This window comes from Puma concolor, chromosome B1, assembly GCF_028749965.1.
Source record: "Puma concolor isolate L17-30 chromosome B1, mPumCon1.1.hap2, whole genome shotgun sequence".
Taxonomy (NCBI): domain Eukaryota; kingdom Metazoa; phylum Chordata; class Mammalia; order Carnivora; family Felidae; genus Puma; species Puma concolor.
The window spans coordinates 35,092,670-35,114,313 of NC_141670.1; the positions used below are offsets into that span (position 1 = coordinate 35,092,670).

The window sequence follows — 21,644 nt, forward strand, 5'->3', positions numbered from 1 at the left end:
CAGTGTGAGCCTCAGAGCCAGGCATGGAATGTCCCTCTGCAAAATATGCACCCCTTAGCTGTGTCCTGTTGGGTTCCCTGAGCGCAGAGCTTGTTAATCCTGGCCCTGCCGTGCGGGGAAGGACCTTAGAGGTCACTGAATCCAAAGCCTTTAATTACAAAGGAGAAAACCAATCCTCAGAGAGGGAGGCTTTGCAAAGGCCATAGATGTGATCTGCAGCAAGAAAGGGGGCCGTTTGTTTTCACGTTCAGAATCTGCTTCCCCATAGAGAAGAAACCCAGGCAAGATGCATGGGTTTCGGAACTCCTTTACCGACCAGTTTTTATTGAACGTCTATTATGTGCCGGGCAGCGCTGAGTTCTCTGGAAACCGTGGACCCTAAAGCTGGTGCATAAGAGCATCGAAGGGTTAAATTCCGGGAGCTGCTGAGGGTGGGGGTGGGTAGAGGAATCTCCCCGAGGAAAGGGCCCCCTCTCGAGCTGCTCAGTCTCCGGAAACCTGGGCGCGAAGAGCCTGGGAAGCGCTGCAACCTCTGGCGCGCGGCCTCCCCCGCACAGCCCGCTCGGGCCCGGGGAGGGGCCGCTCTCGAATTACAACAAAAGGGGCCGGAGGCCGGGCCTGCCGCGGTGGCCACCTCCCGGGAAGGGGGTGGGTTCGGGGAGGGGTTTGCCTTCCGACTCGCGTTAAAAGTACCGGGAAAAGCGTAAAGGAGCGACTCCGGCCCGCGGCTTCCTCAACTTGGATCCCGCTTCCTTCAGCGGCCTGAGAAGTCGGCTCGTCCCCTCTGCTCGGGAAAGGGGCGCAGCGGCGACGCGCGCGGAGAGGGGCCACCGTGGAAAGCTGGCCCCAGCCAAGCCAGCGCGGGCCCCTGTTGCCAAGTAAGAGCGCTCCCTGCTCCTCCCCTCCGCACAGCTGTAGGCAGGGAAGCGGGAGCGTCCCGGTGGGGTCCCCGGGGTCCGCTCCCTGCGGAGCTCCCTCTCGGCCGTGCTGCGGGTTCCCCGGACCTGCGTGGCGGGCACTTGGAGCGAAGGCTGCTTGCTCGGAGTGATGCTAGGACCTGCCGGCTAACGGGTGTCCCTTCCGACTCGGGCGGACCGGCCAGCCCCACCTCTCCCTGAGCCGGGCGAGGCTTTGCAGCTGGCGCGCCCCGGGGATCAGGGCGCTGTGTTCCTGGCTTGCCGGGGGCTCCTGCGACCCGGCAGGACGCAGCCCGTCGAGGCTCTGTGGGCCCTAGGTGCGGCGTGGGGCCAGGGTTACCCGGCGTTCTGGCTTTTGAGGGTATGGGGGGCGCGCGGGAGCGGGGAGTGCCCTGGGGTGTCCCCGGACTTTGGGGATACGGAGCGCACAGGGCTGGGGCAGAGCGGATGGGGGCCACCAGGGGTACGCCTGGGTGCTCTATCTCCCACTGTCTCGGAATTGGGTTTTCTCCCCAGCCTGCTACGGCTGAGCGCAGGAGTGCCCTGAGTCCTCTAGGAGGACAGACGCGGTCCGCTCCCAAGGTATTCCCTCCCACGTCGTGCTGGCTTGTCCGGGGACCGGGGAACCTCTCCCGCCGTTATCACAGAGAGACCCTGGAGTAGGAAAGAACTAGCACAAGCTAACCCGAGGGTCGTACATGCAGGGTCGCCCCAGTGGTAGAGCAAATCCTAGCCCTGTACACATCCCACAGGACTCAGTGCGTACAGTTTTACGCAGGCGCTTTGGCCACTGCGCGCTGCACACCCTCCCCCCCACTCCAAATCTGGGAGTCCTCTAACTGTAGCTGCCTGCTGGAGGTGTCGCTGTAAATCAGCGCCGAGCTAGAAATGATTGGAAGAAACAAGCGAAGACCACCAAAAACCAGCGCGGGTGGGGTGAGGGGACGCGGCGGAACTTGGTGGGGTGGGGGTGGGAAGCACTGAACTGCTCAAAATGTTAGGAAACCTCAGGTCCAGGTGAGAAGAACGATGTTCACGTAAGTCGGAACATGCCCAAAATTAATCTTGCCCCCTAAAATCTTTGAACTCCGGGGTTCTAAAAATGAGCCCGATCATTTCTTTTTGCAGAGGAGGAAAAGCTCTGAAGCCCAAGGCCAGGGAGCTAGTCAGTGGGGGCTCGAACCCCTTTCCTGTACTCCGGCTCCTCCCTTATGCCACCGCCAGCCTGTCTGTCCAGGAACCCCCAAAGCCCATTTGTCACCTTTGCTGGAACTTTTTAGTTATTTATGGTGTATTCTGTACTTAAAATGGTCAGGGATGGGGCTTAGAAGGAAGAGGGAAATGCTCATTTCCCTAGTCAGTACCCAGATGAACGACTGGCTCACTGGACCCTGCCTTAGCTAAATTATTCATCTCCCTCGCCCTCTTGTCCTGTTCCCCTTACTGGTCCCCAGTATCTGCCCCGGAATGACCATTCGCTCCCATGGCAAAGTGCATGCCCCCATTTGGCCCTGGGGTTCTTGGGGCCCCAAACAATTGAGCCTCAGTGGGGGGTGTGGGTATGCAAGCGTCTGTGTGTCCCCCTGTAACTTTGTGTTAACAAGTGACTTGGTCTAAGGTGAATAGGATACTTAGGTCTGAAGACAAAGTGTGCACTTGACTCTATAGGCTGGCTGACGTTTGGATGCATGGCAGACAGAAAATTCTGAAAGAGGCTTCCACCTGGGGTCCTGGCCTGCCTTCTCCTGGCCTTTTGCCATGTCCTTGTTCTCTGACCTCTGGATGACCAGTGTGGAAGGGTCTTGTGAAGGAAACAGATCTTCTGTGCTCTGGGGATGAACTTCAGTGAAGCTTTGTGATCCCCCACCCCCCAATTCTGCAGTGTTTACTTAAAAATTATCTTGTATTTGTGTGGGGGGGGCAGCGCCTAGGTTGCTCAGAGGTTTGAGCCTCTGACTCTTGATTTCAGCTCAGGCCATGATCCCAGGGTCGCAGGATCAAGCTCCATGCCAAGCGTGGAGCCTGCTTAAGATTCTCTCTCTCCTCCTCTGCCCCTCCCCCTCCCACTCAAGCTCTCTCTTGCTAAGATAAAAAATAATAATAATAAATTTAAAAAATTATTTTGTATTCTGAAAAATTTCATATATGCATAGTAGAGAGAAGGCCTCCATATTTTCTCCCCCAGCTTCAACAGTTATCAATATTTTGCCATATTTGCTCCTATCTATCCTTTTGCTCTTTCTTTCTAAAGCAAATTCCAGATTTCACATTTGATAATAATTCTATCCCTATGTATTTCAGTGTGATCTTGAAAAATATTAAATAACCATTATGCCATTGCTATGCCTAAGAAAATTAGCAATAATTCTTTACTATCATCTAATACCCAGCCCATATTAAAAAATTTCCCACTTTTGGGGCACCTGGGTGGCTTAGTTGGTTAAGCATCTGACTTTGGCTCAGGTCGTCATCTCACAGTTCATGAGTTTGAGCCCTACGTCGGGCTGTGTGCCGACAGCTCAGAGCCTGGAGCCCGCTTCAGATTCTGTGTCTCCCTCTCTCTCTGCCTCTCCTCCACTCATGCTCTTTCTCTCTCTGTCTTTCAAAAATAAATAAACATTAAAAAAAATTAAAACAAAACAAAGACAAAAATTTCCCACTTTCCCCCAAAATGCCTTTGTAAAGTTGAGCCGAGTTCTGCTGGTTTTTATAATCTATGTTCATACTGTATGTTATTCCTATCAAACCACTTTTCTATCCACTGTGTCGTTTGGTTATTATAACACTCCACCGAAGAGTTAGATGGGTACTGAATTCATTTTACAGCTGAGCACACTGGCAAACAGATAAGCTGTCCAGATGGCAAGGCAGGGATTGGCGAAGCCAGGACCTGACCCAGCCTCCTCTTTCCTGGGCCACAGTGGCTCTGTTTCTCAGTGCTGCTCATGGGCTGTCGGCTGTTCTCTGAAGTGTTCCTCTTGGCTCTGGCTGCATCCTGAGCTTATCACTTCCCGTACACCTGTGATTAGAAATCCGTGTGTAAATATGTAGTAACTGGCCATTTGGTGCTTGCGGTAAATCAGCTGCAAAGTCAGGAAGCCTGGGTTTATTTCCCAGCTTATTGCAGAACCGTATGAAAGTGACTTCCCTCTTGAGGACTCGGGGTGGGCCTCTGTGAACTAGGAAGCAGCATTTCCCCCTAGTCTCTGGCTCCTAGGTCTGGAAGTAGGATGAGCAAATCCGCTGTCGCTGAAATTCTTGGACAAGACCAAGGCACCAGAAGGAAATCTCACTGAGAACAATTACCCATCATTGATCATTGCCTGAGTAGTTTGGCAGCTAGTGTCTATAGTCGGAGATTCCTAAACTTCATGACAGGGAAGAGACTTCCCTCTGAAGTCCTTCAGTTATGGACAGCTTTGTTTATTCTGCCTTGGTCTGATGAGGATATAGAACACCAGAATTTTTTACTTTCAGCATTTTCATTACTTGTGCTTATTTGCTTGGAAGTGGGGTGATAAATCATTTCTACATCTTATTAGTAAGACTCATGAATTGGAATTCTTCCTTGGCTGGCCGTGTGGGAAAATGGAATCTCTTATTTCTTGACTCCTAGATTTTCTGCTCTTACATTCATTGCCCTGAAATAGACATTGAATGAACACACCTTCCATAAAACAGGCAGTCAGGGACAGAGAAACTGGTTACTCAATCCCATTATTCAAACTGTAGAAACTCAAAGGGGCAAACCATTAACCTTGAATCACCTTGTCTTCCGGCAGCCATAAATTCTCTTCCCCCTTAGCTAATAGGCTGTCTCCGTGGGAGCAGAATTTCTAGGTGATGCCACATCAGCTGTGACAGTTGCTTCTTTCCTTATAGCTTTGGGAGCATTAGGGAGTAGAGTCCCCCACTCCTGGAGCTGCTTGGATTCAGAATAGCTTGTGATTATTGTTCATTCCCCTCTGGAAAATGGTCTTAGTGATCTGTCCCCGTGGCTGTGTCACATAAACCCAGCTGCACCGTGGACCCTGAATGGGCCACGAGGCCTCAGATGAAGTGGCCGCAGGCTGCCCCGCCCCAGACCCCCCCGGAACCAGCAGAACTGGCAACCGTGGGCCAGGACTGGGAGGGCCAAGCAGATTGCACAGACATGCACCTGCAGCCATGCACGGCTTATCTTCTGCTCTCCAGCCATGTCTAGTTTCGAAGCGAGTCTTCAGACCTTCTTATTTTAGTAATTCCAGCTGTGCTCCTGCTGTTGCGCATGGCGCATGCTGGCAGGGAACCCAACCTAGCCAGGTGTGCTGGCCGCTCCTGCCCGCCACGTGTGTCTGAGAATTCTTTTGGCACAGGACCATCCCTTCAGAATAGCCACTTATTCTAGGGTGATAAGAGCGTGATGGTGACAATTTAGATAAGATTTCTGTCCGGAGTTCAAAAAAAATCTTTGGCACTTCTCTTGGCAAAAATGACATACCCAGGTAAGTGATATGTGGCAAGTTCGGGGGTGCAGTGAGAACAGACTCAACAGATAATGAGGATGTAATTAGGACCACAGTTAATCATTTCTTCTTACCCAAGGCTTTTGATGCCTTCGTGTGGAATACCTCCAACTTCATACTGTAATATCGCATGCGAATGATGAGACATTTTTCAAGTTGTTTCATTGTCAGAATCTGTTAGACAAGCAGACCCGTGGAGGTTTTGTGCAAGCTGCCATATGCCCTCCTTGATGCGTCCCCAACACAATGCTTAGAGTATCTTCTGGGAAAATGATGCTGCTTGCCTGAAAAGCATACTCCTAATGAGAACATTATGTGGATGACTTGTGAACAGCTTACTCTGCTCCGTTTCTTGTCACTGCCTTTGAACTTGAATCCATGAACTCCCCCACCCCCAGCCTTGTCCTGGAGCACCAAAGAGTAGCGGGATAAACATAGCACAGCTTTCCAGAGTGACAGTGTGATCCTAAGATCTAGTAAGAAAGATCTTTTCCTATCTTCCTAAATCAAATACAAACATAAAATTGAGTGCATTTTTAAAGTCAACTTCCTCCCCCACCCCCCACCAAGAATAGTACATGTAGGTGAAATGGCACCAATTCTAAGCATACACATGTATACGCTTTTGGTTTTGTTTTTATTGTGATAAAATATCCACAACTTGAAACTCACCATTGTAACCATTTTTAAGTGTGGGGCTCAGTGGCTTTAGGCACATTCACATTGTTGTGTGACGTCACCACCATCCACCTCTGGAACTTTTCCGTCTTCCCAAACTGAAACTCTATCCCTATTAAATACTAACCCCCTATTCCCTACCCCCCGCCCCGCCCCCACCTCCCAGCCTCCTGGAAACCATCATTCTACTTTCTGTCTCTATGAATTTGACAACTCTGGGTTCCTCATGTAAGTGGAATCATATGGTACTTGGTCTTTTGGTGACTGGCTTATTTCACTTAACATCTATGTCGTCAAGTTTCATCCATGTTGCAGCATGTCAGTTTCCTTCCTTTTTAAGGGAATAGTATTCCTTTGTATGGACATACCACATTTTGTTTACCCGTTCGTTCATCAGTGGTCACTTGAATTGCTTCTGCCTTCTGATTGTTGGGAATAGTGCTGCTGTGAGCATGGGTGTACAGCTACCTGTTCTGGATGTATTTTTACAAAATGAACATGTCCGCGTAACTACCGCCTAGACCAAGACTAGAACATTACCTGGAGCACACGGTAAAGCAAGAGGTTTCAGTTACATCTCATGCCTGCATGCGGCTGCTTTAGCTACACCTCGGGGTCTTGGGATCGGACGCTCGTTTTCTCTTCGCGAAGCAGTTTGCAAGAGATGTTTGAAAGACACAAACATCGAGATTCGTTGTGAGATTTAAGCCACTTATTTCCTTAAAATATCTGGTGAAGATAGTACAGCTTAATACAGCTGCAAAATATTGGCGTTTGCAGCTGTATTAACACATGACCACTAAGTATGGTCCCTCCAGGCTCTCCCTGGAAGAAGGGGACTCACATCCACCTGAAGAACGGCCCTTTTGTCAGCTTCTGCTGCAGCATGAGTTTTCAGCCTTGGGGGAAAATTTCGTGGCCATGTACTGCTTTCCTGTCTTATTTTCCTTCGTTCTTCCTTTCCTTCTCTTCCCACCTGGTCCTCTCTCTTCCTTCTTAACTAAAACGACTTATTAGTGGCCTTCTATGTGCCAGACACTCTGCCAGTCATTGTAGGAGACACAAAAATGAGTAAGACATGGTATTTGACACATGTATTTAAAATAAAATCGTCGGTAGGGGCGCCTGGGTGGCTCAGTCGGTTGAGCGTCCGACTTCGGCTCAGGTCATGATCTCACAGTCTGTGGGTTCGAGCCCCATGTCGGGCTCTGTGCTGACAGCTCAGAGCCTGGAGCCTGTTTCAGATTCTGTGTCTCCCTCTTTCTCTGACCCTCCCCTGTTCATGCTGTCTCTCTGTCTCAAAAATAAATAAACGTTAAAAAAAATTTTATAATATAAAATCGTCGGTCAAGAATATTCTGATGGCCAGCCGCCAACCCCTTAGTGCCCACCTAGTGCCAACGGCAGCCTTAGAGCATAGCCAAAGAATTTGTGGACCTTGGGCTTGTTGCAACACGTGAAGAGAGGAAGATTATCCACCGGGTTGCCTAGAATTGCTCTAGCATGCCCATAACCAAGTGGTAAGAATAATTTCTTTAAAACACTTTTCAGCTAGGGGTACCTGGCTGGCCGAGTCAGTAGAGCACTGACTCTTGAGTTTGAGCCCCTTGTTGGGTGTAGAGATTACTTAAAATAAAATGAAATAAAGTAAAATAAAAAACTTTAAGCTGCCTTGAATTCAGGTGCTCTGTTTGAGAGCCTTCTTCTAAAAATGATGTTTAGAAACATTTTAATAATGAGGACAAAAACACTAAAATTTACACATCAGTGAAACCCTGTGGGGTCTCTCATCCTTTCCAGAAAACCAGGCACTCTTGATTTTCTTGACTTGATATTCCCCAGCTGTTTTTCCCTCCCCACAGCTCACAAAGCCAGGCCCATCTCTCCACCCCACAACCATGCCAGTTACACCAACATCGTGACATTACCCAGCAGCGAGAGAGTTGCTCATCTCCTAATTGGCCTCCTTTCCTTTGGTCGTAACCTCCACCAAGCCCTCCTTTATGCAATAGCCACAGTGATCTTTCCAGAGCAGGGGTGGTAAACTTTTCCTCTAAGGACGGATAGCAAACATTTTGGACGTCACAGTCCATATGCCCTGTGTTGTTATTGGTCCACACTCTGTTTTAGTGGGAGAGCAGCCACAGATAGCAAGTAAAGAACTCATTATGGCTGTGTTCCAATAAAGTTTCATTTCCAGAAACGGTATTTATAGATTTGGCCCGTGGGCTGCAGTTTCCTGACTCCTGCTCTAGATCACAAATCTGCCCCCATCACCACCCCCCCCGCCCCGCCCCGCCCCTGCTTTACTGTCCATTGGCTCCTTACCCCAAAAGGAAAACTCAGCATTTCTTAGCATGACGTTCAAGTTCCCTCTCTGCCGGCCCTCTGCTTGTCATCTCTCCCACCTCTCATCATCCCCACCCCCACCCCGCAGTGCCTCTGCTTTTCATCTTGCTATCTGCACCACACACGGCTTCCAAAAGACCCTTTGTTATTTCAGACCAGCCCTACCTGCTGCCTGGGATGATCTCCCCACCCCCAACCTGTCAAATTCAAACTTGCCTCCACAACCTGCTCAGGGTCAATGTCTAAGGCTTTTCCTGTTCCTCATCCTCAGGTGTGATCACCGCCTCCTCCTTTCACTCCTGTATCTCGTTCTGTACTGTTCCTGCTTCTGTAAGTATTGTGTGCACTCCTTGAGCGCAGAACCCACGTCAAAGTCATCTTTGAATTCCCAGTGCCTAATACAGTGTTTATCATGTAGCGGCTACTTCATAAATATATACTCTTAACACAAGTGTCATTTAAGTCCATTTTTTAACAGCTTAGTTGAGATGTAATTTACATACTATATAATTCACCCATTTAAAGTGTTCGAGTCAATGGATATTAGTATATCCACAGATATGTACAACCATCACCACAGTCCATTTTAGAGCATTTCATTACCGGAAAGAGAAACTTGTGTCCCTTACCTGTCACCTCCTTCTCCTCCCCCACCCTACCCTCACTCCCCACGCCCACTCCTGCTAATCTGCTTCCTGCTTAGATGTGCCCAATTCTGGATATTTCGTATAAATGGAATCAAACATAAGGCTTCTTTCACTTTACATGTTTCCAGGCTTATTTATGTTGTGGCACGTAAGCATACTCCATACCTTATTATGGCCAAATAATATACCACTGTATGGATATGCCACATTTTGTTTATATGTTCATTGCTTTTTTTTTTTAAGTTTATTTATTTTGAGAGAGACAGAGACAGCGTGAGTGGGGGAAGGACAGAGAGAGAGGGAGAGAGAGCATCCCAAGCAAGCTCTGCACTGCCAGCTGCACAGCCCAGTGTGGGGCTCAAACCCACAAACAGCGAGATCATGGCTTGAGCCAAAACCCAGAGTCAGAGGCTCAAACGACTGAGCCACCCAGGCGCTATCTGTTCATTGTTGGGGGACATTTGGATTGTTTCCATCTTTTAGCTATTACGAATAGTGCTGCCATAAACATTTGTATACGAACTTTTGTTTGAACATCTGTTTTTAATTCTTAGGTATATAAATAGGAGTGGAATTGCTGGGTTGTATGGTAATTCTATGTTTACCTTTTTGAGGAATTGCCAAACTGTTTTTCACAACGGCTGTACCATTTTACATTACCACCAGCAATGTATGGGGGTTCCAATTTCTCTGCATCTTCACTAACACCTACCTTTTCCCCCTTAAAAGAAATGTATAGGGGCGCCTGGGTGGCTCAGTCGGTTAAGCGTCTGACTTCAGCTTAGGTCCTGACCTCTCAGTCTGTGACTTCAGCTTAGGTCCTGACCTCTCAGTCTGTGAGTTCAAGCCCCACGTCGGGCTCTGTGCTGACAACTCAGAGCCTGGAGCCGGCTTCAGATTCTGCGTCTCCTTCTCTCTCTGACCCTTCCCTCTACTCGCACTCTGTCTCTCTCTCTCTCAAAAGTAAATAAACATTAAAAAAATTTTTTTTCAAACATTGTATAGCCCTCCTAGTGTATGCAAAGTGGTATTTCATTGAGGTTGTGATTTGCTTTTTCCCTGGTGACTAATGATGTTGAGCATCTTTTCAGGTGTTCATTGGGCATTTGCATATCTTCTTTGGGGAAATTCTGTTCAAGTCCGGTGCCCATTTTTAAATTAGGTGGCTTATTCTTATTGAATTGTAGGAGTTTTTTTTAATGTTATTTATTTTCAGACAGAGAAAGTGTGTGTGTGTGTGTGTGTGTGTGTGTGTGTGTGTGAGAGAGAGAGAGAGAGAGAGAGAGAGAGAGAGAGCAGGGGAGGGGGACAGAGAGATAGAGATAAAGAGAGAGAGAGAGTCCCAAGCAGACTCCTCACTGTCAGCACAGAGCCTGATGCAGGGCTTGATTTCACAAACCATGAGATCATGACCTGAGCCAAAATCAAGAGTCAGACACTTAACTGACTGAGCCACCCAGGCACCCCAAATTGTAGGAGTTTTTATGTGTTCTTTTCAGACACTTTCAGACACTTTTCAGATCTATGATTTACAGATATTTTCTCCCATTCTGTGAATTGTCTTTTCACCTTCTTGATAGTGTCTCCTTGTTTCTCAGTTGACATCACATGTACTCAGCATTTATACTATAATGGATTCGGGGGATACAGAGATTATGTGCCCTCAAGGGGATTCACAGGTTTGAAAGGGAGATAGACATGTAAATAGTACAATAAATACTTGATCACTATGCCTTTTTTCCTGCCCATACTACTGCTGCCCTGGTTCATGAAACATCCGATAGTGCCTTTTGATGCACTTTAAATTTTGATGAAGTCCAATATACATATTTTTAATTTGTTGCCTGTGCTTTTGGTGTCATATTTGAGAAACCATTGCCAAATCCAAAGTCAGGAAGATTTACCCCTACGTTTTCTTCTATGAGTTTTGTAGTTTAGCTTTTATATGCAGATGTTTGATCCATTTTGGATTAATTTTTGTAAATAGTGTGGAGGAGGAGTCCAGCGTCTTTCTCTTATGTGTGGCTACCCAGTTATGCCAGCACCATTCTTTTTACAAAGACTGGCCTTTCCCCATTGAATTGTCTGGATACTCGTGTCCAAATCAATTACTGATAAATATATGAGTTTATTACTGGACTCTCAGTTATATTCCACTGATCTGTGTGTCTGTCCTGTGCCAGTACCACACTGTCTTAATAACTGTTGCTTTGTGTTAACCTTTTGCCCTTTTGAAATTGGAAAGTGTGAGTCTTCCCACTGGGTTCTCCTTTCTCAGAATTGTCTTGGCTATTCTGGATCCCTTACAATTCCACATAAATTTGAGAATCAATTTTTCAATTTCCATGAAAAAGTCAGTTGGGATTCTAATAGAGATTTTGATGAATTCATAGATTAATGTGTATTCTCATCTTAATGACATTAAGTCTTCCAATCCATGAACACAGGATGTTTTTCCATGTATGTAGATCTTTAATATCTTTGAAAAATGTGTAGCTTTCTGAAGATAAATTCTGCATGTCGTTTGTTAAATTTGTTTCTAAAATTATATTAAAAATTTTTTTCAACATTTATTTATTTTTGAGAGACAGAAAGAGTGAGAAAGAGAGAGAGAATGAGCAGGGGAGGGGCAGAGAGAGAAGGAGACACAGAATCTGAAGGAGGCTTCAGGCTCTGAGCTGTTAGCATTGAGCCCAATGCAGGGCTTGAACCCATGAACCACGCGATCATGACCTGAGCCAAAGTCAGATACTTAACCGACTAAGCCACCCAGGGGCCCCTAAATATTTTATTCTTTCTGATGCCATTGTAATGGAATTCGTTTTGTCATTTCCTTTTTGGATTGTTCTTTGAAAGTGAATAGCAACAGTTAACTTTTGTATATTGACCTTGTATCCTATAACCTTGCTGAACTCTTATCAGTTCTAATAGTCTTTTAGTAGATTCCTGAAGACTTTCTATATATACATGTGGGTAGATTCCTAAACATAGAGTAACAGGTGTTCAGGAGGTAGATATATGGTATCCTAGAATAAAGAACAGCAAGACCAAAGTCAGGGAAGTGTGGAAGCAGGTATCTTCTGGGGACCACATGCACTCAGGTCAGTGTGGCTAAACCTACAGTTGTGGGTTGAAGCTAGTATGTGTCATGCTAAAGAAAGTGGAGGCATCCTGTAGCCACCAGTGGGAGCCGTGCCATGGCTGGAAATGCAGTGAGAATATTAGAATCATTCTTAGGAAGCCCCGAAAAGACTTGTGATCAGCACCACTGACACTGATCAGGTCCAAAGGTAGCTGAGAAAGTCTGCCTCCCCCAGGAAGAGCAAGAACTTGTAGGTCCGTGTGTATATGCCACTACTCTGCAGATGCCATTATCTCCAGGAATGATCATCAGTGACACAGCACCAGCTGGCATTGTGCAGCTGAGCCCCGCCAGCTTTGGTGATGTGGCGGTCAGTGCCTGCTATTACTCACCGGGCTTCTGGAAGGAAGCCACTGCTTCTAATGGACAGCAGAATCCCAGATCACAGGCTCTTAACAAAGTTGAGAACGGCACTCCTACCCCCTCCTCTGTGTAGCCAGACATTTCCAGACAAGGCAAAGATGTGGCTGCTCCCTCCTTTGCTGGGCCCCCTGGGTCTAGTTCTCGTCTGAGGGGCTCAGGCCTGAAGAACTGACTGTTGACTGAGGTTTCATCACTTGGATGAGGGCTTGGCCTGGAAACTAGTGGGGACACAGAAAGTGTAGATAGCCAAAAGTGAGTCCTGCTAAGACTAGCCCTACCTGAGGCACAAGGAAAGCTAACCAGTACCTCCGTGGCCACTCTTGAGGAGGCATCTCTTTGAAAAACTGGTTTGTATACTCCCTCTAGCCCAGAATTCCCTCCACTTCCCACCCAGTATACTCCTCTTAAGAGCATGGCCAAGCCCCTCCCCACCTGTCTCTGCCTGGACCAATGCTCCATGGATTTGCATGCAGTGGGTCTCATCCCTAACTACACTTCCTGCCCTAAAAACACGACTTGTTGGCAGTGATTGGATTGCACACCCTTCTGGCTCTGGCTTCTGTTTTCCTCCCCCTAAAGTGGTGCAGAAACTCAGACGAGTTTGGCTACTGATTGTAGCTCTGGGAAACAGTGTGTTTGGGGGGTGTGTACAGAGGAAGGGAGGTGGGGGATGGTTAAAACCTGTTACCTAAGTGGTGTGTTAGGAGTGGTCAGTGGGTGAAGTGAAGCCCCTCCTTGGATTTTTCCAGGTTCTTGCTGATTTTATAATTATAATAGTTACCACTCATTGAGCATTGCTATGAGCCAGTCATTCTACTGGGCCCTTGATACTTCTTATTTTTTTTTTTTTTTGGAATTTTTTTTTTTTTTTTTTTTTTTTTACTTTTGAGAGAGATACAGAGCATGAGTGGGGGAAAGGCAAAGAGAGAGGCAGACACAGAATCCGAAACAGGTTCCAGGCTCTGAGCTGTCAGCACAGAGCCCAACGTGGGGCTTGAACCCACAAGCTGTGAGATCATGACCTGAGCCGAAGTCCAAAAGTCCAATGCTTAACCAACTGAGCCACCCAGGCGCCCTGGGCCCTTGATACTTCTTATGTGACTCACTAAGATGGTAAGACCCTTCTCTAGTTGCAGAAGCCAGATCTGAATCTTGACCACTCTCAGATGCCAACACTGTGTTCTTTCAATTATTGTAGGTTATCCTGGAGTCAGACTAGGCCTTCATTTTTTTAGGGCCACGGATTGGTTAATTTGAATCCAATGGGCATCTTTGCATCACTCTGTTCCCACCGCCATTACAATGGTATTGCCTTCAAACAGCAGCACTGATTTTTGGGTTTTCTCTGCCTTTCTTTATGGACTATGTGCTGTAGAGATAAAATGTGTCTCTTATAGACGCTATATGTATTTGGCTTTCCCTTTCTGATCCAGTCTGACAGTCTCCATTAGGCACACTTTTAAGAGTCTGAAATTGTACCTTCAGCCTCCCCAAGAAGCAGCCTGGTTAAAATGAGATTCCATCCAGAGCCAGAGATGGACTGTGGGGAACCCTAGTTGATCACAACAAATTATGCCCGACAAAGGCCTCTTTCTGAAGGCTGAAAAAAAAAAAATTCAGCTTTATATGCTTACCTTCTCACCATTTCCCGGTGCCCTGAACATTCCTGCTCTGTGGCCAGAAATAGACAGGGCTGAGGTGGAATCTTTGGCCAGGGGCCAAATGGACCAGCCCCGGCCAAGCCTGGTGTCAAAGTCTGCATTCTTGTCTGAGGTGGTTCAGAAAGGCCCCATCATCCCCCACCGCTGCCCTCATTCTCTGAGCACACCCCCCTCACCAAAGGCAGCCTTCTTCCACAAAGGAATGTGTTCCATGTGGGGCCAGAAGCAGCACCCGGACCACAGCTGGGGTAGCCTCCCCGCGGTGTGCTCTGGGCCATGAATGAGAACCATTCATCAGTCCTGCTGATCCAGCAGGAATCCCTAGCAGTGAGGGTCTGATGAAGGAGACAGCCCCCACCCCACCCCTTGACCCCATATCTGAATGCCGACATCTGGCAGAGACATTAAGCGGAGCGTTCTGTCTGGGTGAAAGAATCCCACTGGGTTCTGTGCTCCCCTGTTCAGCGAACGCTGAGCAAGTGCCCTTTGCATCGTGGGCCACTGCTCATGGCTGGGGAGTGGTGCCATTGTTTATGCGACGAAGCAGGAAGGCCCGCTACTGGGAGCTCCGGAGCACAAGATGTGGAGCAAGGGCTGCGAGGAATGAATCATTTCCCTACCTCGGAAGGGCCTAGAAATGGCAGGGCCAGTTATGGAAAGCTGGAACCCAAGGGAGGCCTGCTTGAGGAGGGCCTCAGACAGTCGTGTTGGTGGGTGGGAAGAAGGGAAATGGTTAAGAGGATCAGCTTGTAGAAGAGCAGTGCTTTTTGCTAAACGCACGCCGTGCAAACAGCAAATGGTGTTTACAGTGTGTTTTCCCCCCTCGTCTGTGCATGCCTTTGTTACTGACTAGGAATCAGCTGGGTCACGTGGGGCATTTTTTGACTGGGCGCCACGGAGTGAGGTGTCGGTGGTAAGGGGCCGTGGTCTGTCATATTGTTTAAGGCTACCCTAGGCCAGTCAATAGCCACTTTTCCGAAAATGTTTTTAGGCAGGCAGGTTCTCTAGCACAGAATGCCCCTTTCAAGGGAGGTGATGGAGTGATTCAGATGGGACCGCTTCTGGGGGAAGGAAAACGTTTGAAAGCCCCAAGGAAATCTTGAGACTCAGGGTTTCTTTTTAGAGTCGGCCTTTCATACTCTTTGCTAGGCAAAATGATTCAGCTGTTGAATAGTAGCCTAAGAAAAGGACCCTGGAAATTCCACTTTTACATTTCCTCTTTTGCCTTTTGGAGCCCTGTTGGGTTCAAGTTAGGTAAAGGATTTTCAAATATTCATCCATTATGAGAACAATGCCACTGTTGGAGTCATAGCATTGGATGACATAAACCCTATTTAAAAGTCTTATTTGCAGACACTATAGACAGACTCCCTGGAGCCCACCCTCCCATTGAACTTCGCACGATTTAGCACCCCACCTAGCTTATCCAGCACATGTGAAGACACCTATTGATTGAGGTAACTAAGCTTTTCTCCAAATCATATATTCTCTGGAGCAAATGTGTATTTCTAGTTTTCAAATAAGTTGTTCCAAGAGCTGGATCCAGGAGGAACTACCTAAGCTTATCCTTGGGAGTTCCCAGTTCCCCAGATAACACTTGGGGAAACCTGAAGATCAAAATTAAGCACAACCACTTGCATAATACAGCTTAGCATCTTGTGGTTGGCACTTGAATTGCCTGACCCAAGTCTAGCAGGCTCCACCTATTTGAACCAAAATATTTTACCTGACATTTTTGACCACCTACTGTGGATCAGGAACATAAGAAGTACGACATTTGATTTTTTTTTTTAATTTTTTTTTTAACATTTATTTATTTTCGAGACAGAGAAAGAGCAGGAACAGGGGAGGGTCAGAGAAAGAGGGAGACACAGAATCTGAAACAGGCTCCAGGCTCTGAGCTGTCAGCACAGAGCCCGACACAGGGCTCAAACCCACGGACTGCGGGATCATGACCTGAGCCGAAGTCGGACGCCTAACTGACTGAGCCACCCAGGCGCCCCCGACCTTTGATTTTTGTAACAATCCTCAAAAGCAGGTGTTTCTTGCTTTCCCTTTAAAAAGTTGCTTTTAAGTAGATACCGTTTCCATTTGACAGATGAACTACGGAGACTCAGACAATCTAAGTGTGCCTGAGGTCACAGAGCGAGTAGTGGAAATGAGATTTGAACCCAGGTCCGCGTGCCTCTAAACCGCTTCCTGACAGTAGAGAGGTGGCAGCAGGTCCAGCCTGTTCTTCATGGGGTAGGAGTGTGCGGCTGTCTGAATGGCTCACTGCTTATAGAGGGTGCTCACGGCCCTTGAAGAAGGTGAGCTGATGCTGCCTGATGTTTGTCAGGAATGCCTGGGACCTTCAATCCCAGTGATGTGAAGGAATTCTTCCCGTATCTCTCCCATATACTCCCTGGAGTATAATACCTCTTCTTGGCGTAGCTTACCCTACTATCGACCGAGTGAAAGTTGTATCCTCCAGGGGACTGAATTGAATGTGAGAATGTCCTCAACTGCTTAGCCAGGAGCCCAGCGAGGACATATTGGGAGAGATCATTTAGCACGTTCTGATAAGCCACAGTCACAGCCAGCTTTCTTCTGGCACGCACTGCCTCTCATTCATGTTAATCAAACACTGCAGTCCATGGGCATCTTGCCTTGAACCCTCTGACGATGGCCCACTCCTGAGCTAAACTGTGTGAATAATTAAGACCATCTGCTGCAGTAGTTCCCAGACTTCAGTCAGATGAGGTTTTAACAGTACTCTCCAAGGTGAGCTTTCGCCTTGTGAACTTTCCTCAGCATGCCCAGAGAGGGTCACTGAAACCCTCCTGAGCTTGCTTTTTGGTATGTGTGAACGAGCTGCAGATAGGTTCTGCTGACCCAGTTGGCTTGTGTTCAGGGTAGAAGGTGTCCCTGGAATTAAACATGGCCGTGGATGACCTGGGAGGTCTTCAAAGGTGAATGCTGAATAGATCTTCCTGTTGTCTAAAAACTCCCCCAGCTGTGGGATCAGATACTACATTTGGCCAGAGGTCTCCACCATTTTTCTGATGTCTTTAGTAGAATAAAAATCTCTGACCAAGGACTGAGAGAGCGGGTGTGAAGAGGAGGAATGTGTCTTTCATCAGTCCAAATGTCATCAAATGTCCAGAAAGGTAAAGGGAGAATTGACCATATTTTTTTATGATTAGGTGCCAGAGAAGGTAAGAGACATGGTGCTCTGCTATTTGTTTTATTCAAATTAAAATTCAAGCTTTGCTTTTATTTTTCACCATTGGGAGCCTAATACATCTTTTTAAAAAAATTTTTTTAATGTTTATTTTATTTTTGAGAGAGAATGACAGAGCACAAGTAGAGGGGGGAGCAGAGAAAGAGGGAGACACAGAATCTGAAGCAGGCTCCAGGCTCTGAGCTGTCAGCACAGAGCATGATGTGGGGCTCAAACTCGAGATCATGACCTGAGCTGAAGTTGGACACTTAACCAACTGAGCCACCCAGATGCCCAGAGCCTAGTACCTTTCTTAGGGAAGCTCAAATCCTTTAGCCCAAAGCAGTATTCTTAAGCAAATTGGTCACTGGGCAAGGCTGGGTATACCAGAGTGTGCTTTTCTCAGTCACAGGGATACGAATGACTCGTGAATAAACGTCTCAGTTCTGGTATCTGGATGCCTGGATGCAAATCCCAGCTCGATCACCTTTTAGCTATGTGACCTTAGGAAAATCACGTAGCCTTTTGTCCCTCAGTTTTTCCTCAGGGAGATAGGGATGCTTATAATACTCTCAGAGGGCTGCCTGGAGCTGTGCCGTCCAATATGGCGGCCACCATCAAGTGGGGCCACCAAGCACCTGAAATGTACATGTCCGCATTGAGATGTGCTGTGCATGTAAAGTACCCACCAGATCTCAAAGACTTAGTAGAAGAAAGGGATGTAAAGTATCTCATTAATAGTTGTATACATATATATTTTTTAAATGTTTATTTATTTTTGAGAGAGAGAGCACGAGTGGGGAGGGGCAGAGAGAGAGGGAGACACAGAATGCAAAGCAGGCTCCAGGCTCTGAGGTGTCAGCACAGAGCCCAACATGGGGCTTGAACTCATGACTGTGACATCATGACCTGAGCTGAAGTCAGATGCTTAACCGGCTGAGCCACCCAGGCGCCCCTAATAATTGTATATTGATTACATACTGGAACAATAATATTTGGGACATAAGATATAATATCATTAACATTAATTTCATCCATTTCATTTTACTTTTTTAATGTGGCTACTAGAAAAATTTAAATCCCATATGTGGCTCGCATTGTGTTTCTATTGGGAAGCTCTAGTCTAGAGAATTAAATTGGTTCATACCTGTAAAGCACTTTTTATATAGTAATAGATACAGAATGAGTACAAGAAGTAAATAAATACAGGGTTCTTTTTTTTTTAATCCAGCTTTCTCTTTAACAGAGTCTTACCTTAAAAATGCCAGCCCGTGTAGTGTCCAGGTTGCTGAATAAAAGCAGAAGTCATACTTTTGGAAGAAGGGGGGGCGGTGCAAATGAATACATAAAACAGGCAGAGAGCAAGAAAGAGTATATGTCCCCGGGTGGGGGAACTAGTGGGGAATTGCTCACCATCATCTTTGCACAACAAAATGACCCGACCCCGAAGGTAGAGCACATCTGCCTCTCGGCACCTTCCACTATAACGTTACGTTCAAGGGGAAGGCTCTGGAGCTGTCCCATAAGCCTTCACTCTGCCTTCCTTCCTGAAGCTGGCATCTATTTGGAAATGGCCTCAGAGAGGGAATGGAATGTGCGTGGCTTCCATGGCACACTCAAAGCAAGAGATGATGCCCAGCCCCCTCCAGCTTCCTGAGCATAGCTAACGGTGTTGTAGGAGGTAAGCCGAGAAGGCAGAAGTCGCTGGAGCAGGCTTCTCAGAGGAGGTGGGTCTTTTTTTTTTTTAATGTTTTTATTTATTTTTGAGACAGAGAGAGACCGAGCATGAGCAGGGGAGGGGCAGAGAGAGAGGGAGACTCAGAATCCGAAGCAGGCTCCAGGCTCTGAGCTGTCAGCACAGAGCCCGACGCGGGGCTCGAACCCACAGACTGTGAGATCATGACCTAAGCCGAAGTCGGATGCTCAACCAACTGAGCCACCCAGGCACCCCTCAGAGGAAGTGGGTCTTGAGGAGCTGCCATTCCCCATGGGTCTGCCATGGGGCCCCGCGGACACAACCGTTCTCCCCTCTGGGTGTCAGCATTGCTCACTGCCTCAGACATTCACAGGCCCTGAGCGTGTTGAGTCCAGCATGTGGGTAGGGACTCATCCTTTGAGGGCAAACAGGTGTGTACAGGGGGTTGGCACATTTCGCAGGAAATCAGATGTGATGGGTTGGTACTATGCCTTACTCTGCGTCTCTTAGAGCCCATCTTACAGCCCAAGACTTTCGTCTAGATACTAAGCATTGATTATCTGTGGGGGCGAGATTTTATTATCCCAAGGCATCTTCATCCCCCATAAATCACCCCGTCTGCCTACCACCTTCACTACACAGAGTGAACTTCAGAGGTAAGCAGGCACCTACGTCAGCTGATCTGAAAGGCACAGGAAGGTCCACCTACTCATGAAAAACCCGTTGCCCTTACTTCTAACACAGTGCAATACGTAAAATTCGACTACTGGAATTCGTATCTAGGAGTTCTTTGTTACAACGTAAAAGTCCTTAGAGCAATAATTAATTTATTCTTTAATGTGTTAAATTCCTAAATACGATCATTTCATGAGGAATGAATTTATCACCTTGCTTTTCAATGCACCTAGATCAGAAGAAAAAGGCAGTTTGGGTAGGGGTGAAGATGTGAGGAGGAATTTATAATTATTCACTCAATAACTATTTGCTGAGTACTGTAGGTACTCAAATCAAGGGGTACTGAGCTGGCAGGAAGGTAAGAAGAAAACTAATGTGCATGAGTCTATGCTGTATGCTAGGAATTTTTACATGATTTCATTTAATCCACACACACACACACACACACACACACACACACACACACACATCTCATTGCATTTTATAGATAAAAGAAATGAAGACCAAGAGTTTAATGGATTGGCCCATGGTCCATGGTTAGTAGTTGGCAGAGCCTTTTCTTGGCCTTGGGTGTCTTGGCCCATTGGGTGCCTTGGTGTCCAATTCTATCTATCTGACATGCCTTTGTCTGTCCCAGGCTCTAAATTTTGGCTCTAAGAACTTGGTTCTTAGTCAGGCTCTAAGTTCTTGGTTTTTCAGTCAGGCTCTAAGTTCTTGGCTGAGGTCAGCTTGCAGAGGATCTGGAAGCATCCTGCTGGACCCCAGGATGCAGCCAGGGACCATGACAAGACCTCAGGTTCTCAGTCTCTTCTGTAACCTGAGTCCCTGCCACCCCTAGCCTCCAGTCCCTCATCTGTGCCATGAAGAGGGTGGGCTGGGACAGGGAAGGCAAGCAGATGTCGATTTGCATGTCAGATTCAACCAGCTAATGGTGGCTATCTAGGGTGTCTGGGAGCAAGACGTAAGAGTCACGAGTGCTGGCACGGGTTTGTGATGACTGCCACAGGACGGGGCGGGAGAAGGGCGGCACGCCTGCTGGGCATTTGCCATCCTGGGCACTGGATGAATAATCTTAAGAACTTTCTGGTTCTAAGATTGTATGAATCCACTGAGGTCCCAAATGGCCTAGGCGAGAAGACAGTTGGTATGGGTTGAACTGTGTCCCTTACCTTGCTCTGGTCAGTCTTTCTGGGGGCTAATCCCTCCCTCTCTGAACCCGGATCCTGATTCTGCTGCTGAAGTGGTGCTTCCTCCCTGGATCTCTCACTATCACCAACTGATGCTCTGCTACTGAGCCCACCCCAAACACGTGTTCCACGACCCCTCCGTGTGCGCATCTACTCCGTGCCACGGCTGCTCCAGCCACATCCGCTGATCTGATCGGATGGCCATCTGATGCTTGACATGCCTCTCCGCGGTGATTTAAAAACAAGCTTTATGCTAGGATCATAGGTCAAAACGCTATTCAAGTAAAGTGGCTGGGAGGGGACCTTTGACTCCCTCATCTTCCACTGTGTAGGTCCTCTTGCCTCCCGGCAGCCCCTCCTCTCGTATCTATTGGCACCACTGGTTCCCCAGAAGGTCTGGTTGAGTATCTTGGAATCAGAACACAAAGGTCCAAACCCTGCCTTCACCGCCTCCGAGCGCTATTGATTTGGGGACGCTTTACTTTTAGAGCCTGAATTTCCACTTTTGATTATGGAAATAACCTTACTTGCTGACTCTGAATTCCCCTCCTGCTCTGAAGATCTGCCCATCCATCCTTTTCCAGCCCCTTCTAAAAACTGTGTTCGGAAGCCACCTCTTTCT

The 21,644-nt window shown here is 47.4% G+C and overlaps 1 protein-coding gene across 1 annotated transcript in view; it reads left to right on the top strand.

The window, feature by feature from the left end:
* Positions 1–671: 671 nt before the first annotated feature.
* The window catches only part of LOXL2 (lysyl oxidase like 2), a 93,729-nt gene continuing 72,756 nt past the window's right edge, over positions 672–21,644 (top strand). The window contains exon 1 of the mRNA XM_025933022.2: positions 672–878. The gene's annotated coding sequence lies outside the window, so the exon portion shown is untranslated. The remainder of the gene's footprint in view (positions 879–21,644) is intronic.